This window comes from Centruroides sculpturatus, unplaced genomic scaffold, assembly GCF_000671375.1.
Source record: "Centruroides sculpturatus isolate CEXI.00-Female unplaced genomic scaffold, Cexi_2.0 scaffold138, whole genome shotgun sequence".
NCBI classification, from domain to species: Eukaryota; Metazoa; Arthropoda; class Arachnida; order Scorpiones; family Buthidae; genus Centruroides; species Centruroides sculpturatus.
The window spans coordinates 401044-407456 of record NW_019384434.1 but is presented as its reverse complement, the minus strand read 5'-3'; the positions used below and the strand labels follow the sequence as shown (position 1 = coordinate 407456).

The window sequence follows — 6413 nt, the reverse complement described above, 5'->3', positions numbered from 1 at the left end:
ACTGTTGCCCCTATACCAGGGGCAACTTTAATAAAAATAATTAAAATAATTACAACTTTACAAAAAGAGAGAAGTTGCCGATCTTGCCCCTATACCCGGGGCAACTTCGTCAATTTCTCTCTTCTTGTAAAGTTGTAATTATTTTAATTATTTTTATTTCCAAACTGATTTTAACCAGTTCTATAGTAAGGTAACATTCCAATAGACAATATGCAAAGCTTTTTTTCAGTTTACAGCAGTATTTATTACACAAAATTTAAGTAAAGCTTAACATGCCGATCTTGCCCCGGTCTCCCCTATATTCTTTCGCACAAGTTACGACGTTACAGTCGAAACACCTTTCGCATTTTCATCCCTTTCTAAGCTATAGACGAAACAGGCGGCAATTTTCAAATTGCGGTCGTATACGTTCCCACTTTATTGTCCATCCGTTCGTCCGTCCCGGTTAATAACGGAGTTAGATTTACGAAAATCGAGACCGGATATATAAAGCTAGAGGTGGGAGGTCCCCGTTAAGTAGCCTATACACATAGTCGGGTGATTTTTAAATTAAAAGAGGATTAAAAATCGAGCCCGACATTACCCGGCGCAATAATATACATCGAAGTTTTTACTTACGTCTTAATATTTAAGTATGGAAAAAGGACGATACGGAAAATGCGTGTAATTATCGAGGCGCAAGTTTGGCATAATTACGTCTGGCGCACACGGAACTCGAGTACTAATTCGATAGGTATTATCGAGGGATGCGAGGAAAGAAGGCAGAAGTGAAAAGTCGCTTGGAAAGGTAGTTTCCGGAACTAAAAAGGAAAATCATTAATAATTTATATGCAACACGTCGTTCTGGTAAAGGCGGCGGGAATTGGCGAAGGAGAGTTGGAAGAATGCCAGACGTCGAGGGCTTTAGATTAATAATATTAACACTCGACGAGGAATAACTCGTCGTAATCGTGAAAATCTCAGAATGTTTCTCCTTCCGTAAATTCCCACTGTAAATACAATGCAATGGCGTATAAATAAACACCGATTGGGCATTACGTAGCGAAATCCATGGGTTTCTTCGGTGTCTCAAATGGACATTCTTAACACGAAACGAACAGATTCGTCTGTAAATCTCTTATCGATAAGAATGTCGTTGTCGTCTTACGAGAAAAGTGTCGATATAAATCGATCCTTTTTGTTTCTTCCCTCTCCCGTCACTCTTCTCCGTCCTTATCAAACTTTTCTGTCGACGTAAATCGAAACGTCAACAGTTTCGTAAGGAAAACCTTTCTTGGCTATTTTCTTTATACGCTCTTTCTTACTTTTTGGGCTACAACTTGAAAAAATCGTAGACCTATAAATTCTCACTGTCTGTCCTTTTTTTAATCTCGAGAACGATGTAAGTCGAGATCAAATACGAATTGTCTCCACTTAACTGTACACGAACTTCCGGACTAGACCGAAAGTTACGTCAATTCGATTCAACACTTTTCCCCCGAATGGAGTTACGTAGATGACCGACACGCCTCTGTAGTTATCGGGGAAAGTATGATGTCCGGGGGCTAATTTGATGTACACTGCTAATTTGAGGCGGAGAGCGTATATCAATATTATATATCATAATTTAAATTAAGTAAAATTAATACGTTACAAGAGCATTTGTGGATTACTATTTGATTCTTCTTGGGCTTTAATGCAGTTAGTTAAAGAAGACGATGACGTAGCTCGTATCCTTTGAAACGGACAATGCCATAGGTTGGATCATCCCGTTGTACTAAAGCCGCGCTCGACTGACTTTCTGCCTTTCGAAAACTCGTTACCTCTACTTTCTTGCACCGACACTCTCGACTATTCCTCCCACTTGTAGAATTTTATTACGCCGGGCCGTTGATCCCTCCGGTTCGTACGATCGATGAAATATTTTATATCGAGTATAAGAGCTTCGATAAAATCCGACAGAATTACGTAAAGTTACGTATTTTTTAAATTTTCTTCTTCTTGGTATAAACTTGGAGGCGTGATGGTAAGTAAAATTATTTTCGACGTTGCCTAATATTCGAAATAACTTTCAAAGCTCTTTATTTCTTTCTCGATATTAAAAGACAACCCGTTGCAATTTTCAAATTGCAGACCTATAAATTTCACTGCCGTCCGTCTTTCGTTAATCTCGAGAACCAAGTTATAGGCCTATAGATGAAAATCCAGACTGGATAAGGAAAGATTAGGGACCGGAGGATGCGGTTAACTTCCCACCCGGACCGGAAGTCACGTGATTTCTGTACGCATTATTATTTACATATAACGGGCGAGGTATCATTTCTGGACATCGTTTTACACGAATTTTTCGAACATAATCGGAATGCAGTTACGTCCGAGCCGTAGAGAATAATTATTTCGATGGAGCAGATCGGTTTCTTTTAATTACCCGTTTAGAAATATGGTGACTTAACGACGATTCGGAAATTGGAAGGACGTAAGCGATTTTATCGTGATTAAAAGCGAATCTCGCTTACACCCTCTCTTAATGCCGGAGACGATATCGATCCGTCGCCGTGTATTGTCGCTGCCTTTAATCGTATCCTCTTACCACCGAGATAAAAGGCTATTTCTATTATTCGCTGCATAATAGCCTCGATGTTAAGACTTTTAAAGTCTTCGATTGACTCTCATCTTATCCTATTCTCTACGACAGGTAACTATTATATTTCCTCCTTCCCCGCCACGTCCCCCGTTTATTTTGTAAAATTTTGGTAACTGGAAAGAAAATTATTCCGGATTTTTCCTCGTCCTAGGCATCTACCGCCACGTAACTCCATCAAAAATGAATCGTAGATTTTAAGAAATCGCTTCTGTCAGCTTAATTAATTAAATCGATAAGAGATAAAATATAAATTTTTGCCGCGGAAAAGCTGGAAAATTGCGAAAGGACGAAATTATTTTATGGTTTACGGGTATCGGCGATACGACGTTACACCGAAAACGACGGAAAATTATATGGTAATTCCGTGATAGGTGATACTGGTTACGCGCGGCTCGTCGCTCTCGTGTTTCGTTCGTTTATAACGGGGTTCTTAACCTTTTTTGTTCCACCACTCCTATTTCAGTCGGGCAAAGGCCGCGGACCTCTTTTCCCAATAATGTTTTTAAGCGCTTAAAACAAAATCACAAAAGAAATCGATTATCGTAATAGAAATACATTTATTACCAACAATTATTTATTGTGACAATGCCGGGCTACAATTTTTAATCATATTTTTAATTTAGAATATATGCTCTCCACCTCATACTTTTCCTTTACAACAGTCTTGCAGTTCATCTATCTAACTCCTTTCTGGGGAAAATTCTTGAATCGAAATAACGTGACTTTCGGTTTGCATCGTAAGTTCGTATATAGTTAATCGGAGTCTCCCGCCCCTAAGCTTTTCATATATGGTCACGAATTTCATCGATCTAACTCTGTTCTCGAGATTCGGGAAAGACGGATGGACGATAGTGGGAATTTATAGTTGTATAATTTTTTCAAATTGCAGCCCAAAAATAAAAACGTACGATATAGTAACACGCGCGCATCTTTCCCAACACGGTTAAAAATTTCGGACAATAACACAAAATCAAGATCGGTCAATTTATCCCCTTCCCTACCCACGGCCCACGAAAACTTTTTACCTACCACTCGGAGTCCAGGGCCGTATTCTGGTCACCGTCTCTGGTCTCTGGTCTCTCACAAGACAGTCGCTGATTGGCTAATCATTTGGATTAGCCAATCAGCGACCGGCTTGTGAGAGACTAGAGACCAGAGACGGTGACCAGAATACGGCCCCTGGACTCCCGGTTATTAACCACCGATTTATAACCTTAGCAGTGTATCGAGTATAACTTATTTATTTAGTATTGGTCTGATAAATCCGACAGAACATATTTTCCATCTTTGTTATAAAAATGTACGGTCAAATATTTTATTCCGAATAATATCGATTCCGAGTTTACATAATCTGTTACGTGAGTGGTTGATAGCATTCCGAAGGTTATGTAATAATAATAATGTAATAGCGTTTAAATTGGGTGTTTTGTAACAGTGCCAGAAAGCGGCATCTTCGCAGTTATTTATTCCCTCCTCTCTTTATGACGTAGTCTTTTTCTTAATTTATGGATGGATGAAAAGAGAAAGGAGATTTTACGCATTAAACAAAATGGATAAAATTATTGCGACGCCGTCAAAATATTTTAAATTTATTTTGTCTAAAACTTTTCTAGTGTCTCGTTCTGATAATCGTACTTCTCCCGATAACGACAGCCGGTCGTTTCTCTAATTCCGTTCTGGAGAAAATGTTTAGATTACAGTTAATCGGGGCCTCCTCCCCCGAGTTTTCACCTATCGAACTTCGTTCTCGAGATTAAGGAAGGACGCCAGCGGGAATTTATACAATTTGAAAATCGCAGCCCAATTATATATTGTAATTTTGCACCGGCCGATTGCCAAACACGTCTTAGATCAACGTTTAAACCAAACTTTCGTGGAAAGAACTGATTAATTAAATCCTTCGTTTAATCCGGAGGGGGAACAGTACACCTAGTGAACATTGGAATATTCTTTAAGATTTTGGCCGTTATTTCTCGAAAAGTGGCATTTTTTTTACCCGACCTTTATGCGAAAAATAATAATTAAGTCATTTAAACGCTCCTAATTTATTTATCGCGCCTATTATTTATTACACAGCGTATAATAAAGGAGAAAAAAATACCTTTCCGCTCGAGCGGCGCTCAATTTATTTCGAGGAAAACATCGCTGTTTAATGAAATTGCAAATGGAGCTGGCCAAAATCCGAAGGAGAATTCGACCCTCTCTTCTCCGATCTCCAATCTTGTTTTGTTTCCGGCGACGAAAAGTGGATCGTCCACAAATTCTCTAACCTAATCTACAGACTTAGGAATTTCCACCCCAACCGAAACGTTCTTTCTTTTAAATCGACGACGTAACGATAAACGCATTTCCTCCCGGTTTACTAAATTCTCCGAAGCTCTTCCGCATTAAAATATATTTAAATAAGTCGTTTCTTCTCCCTTTTCTGTACAAAATAGCGCTTTAATTTTAAACGGTTTTTCTTTTTTTTCCTCTTGTTTTCGGTTTTTAAGTTTCGGTTTTCCACTTTTTTCCCCTTCTCCGTAAAATTAGATTTTCGTCGTCGATCGTTATCTTCTCTTCGCGTAATTATTTTATCTCTCGTCAAAGGTTAAAGGTTAAATTCGTGTCGGGCGAATAAAGAATACGATTAAAGAAAATCGTCTACGTTTCGCGACGTCAAAGGTCGAATTGGCGGATCGTCGCCGTAAATTTTAATAGAAGAGTTAAACTTTTACTTTATTAAATCTTTTAAATGCGCTTTACTTTCATCTATCGGCGAAAGTATGGCCGGAAAAGGGAGATTCGTACCTTTCGCCAATAACTGGATGCGTTTGATTATTATATTCGATCTACCGAATTCTTAGATATATTCGGAAATGTAACCGGAAGTCGTATGATCTCGGACGAGTCGCATCCGGGGAAAAGTAGAATGAAATACACTATTTACCAGCGGAGTCAGTGTAATAAAGTAAATTGTTTACGTAAACCTGGATTGCACCCACCGCCCGGCAGACAAGATTTTATTTTATTTCTGTACGAATTTTGGAGAGTTTTTAATTGTTTAAGCTACATTTAAAGTCTAGGTTAAAACAGGCATCAAAAATGGGACTACCCTTTCCCTTAGGCGAAGATCCGTAAAGGCAGAGTGAAGAGCAGATTGAAGTTAATGATAAAACACTAGTAGAGAAAACACCGTAATGGTAAAGTCTTGGGAAGAAGCGTCTCCCTTTTCGTATAAATCGGGAAGAAGAGTTTTTATGGAATTCCCTCGGTGTATTTCGAACGATTAGCAAATGTATTATCAATATAAATAGAGAAAGTGGTTAGATTATCGGTGAAAGTTTGCCATTATCTTCGGCATCTGGTGACGTCACGTAAAGGAGAAAGGCGAAGAAAACAAGTTAAAAAGTGAAAAGAATGCGAATGAAAACATTATCTATAAAAGAAAATGCAAAAGTTTTTACGCAAGTTATTATTAAAATCACGTCTTTTCTCATAAAATTCTAGCGCCAATTGTACGAAGAAAATTAATTATAATCAATTTTATTCGTAGTACTTTTCCCGGTTTCAAATTCGTTCGACGTATGAAACTCGATATTCAAATTCCAGTTTCTTAAATTGGTTTTTAATATTCAAATATTCATAAATGCTCGTAAGCCGGGGGACAAATATTCATTTCATTCCTCTTACGTCAACGAACGGCTAGCCTTTTCTTCACGTTAAAAAGTAGAATTTATATCTAAATAGAAGTTATTCCACCGTCATGGCCGCGCGGACTTTTCTCCTGTTTGTGTCAATAAAAGAAAGA

The 6413-nt window shown here is 38.3% G+C and overlaps 1 protein-coding gene across 7 annotated transcripts in view; it reads left to right on the top strand.

Moving 5' to 3' along the window:
- Positions 1 to 6413, top strand: part of LOC111619843 (rho guanine nucleotide exchange factor 18-like) — a 261855-nt gene that overhangs the window by 168120 nt on the left and 87322 nt on the right. The gene's annotated exons all lie outside the window — the stretch shown is intronic.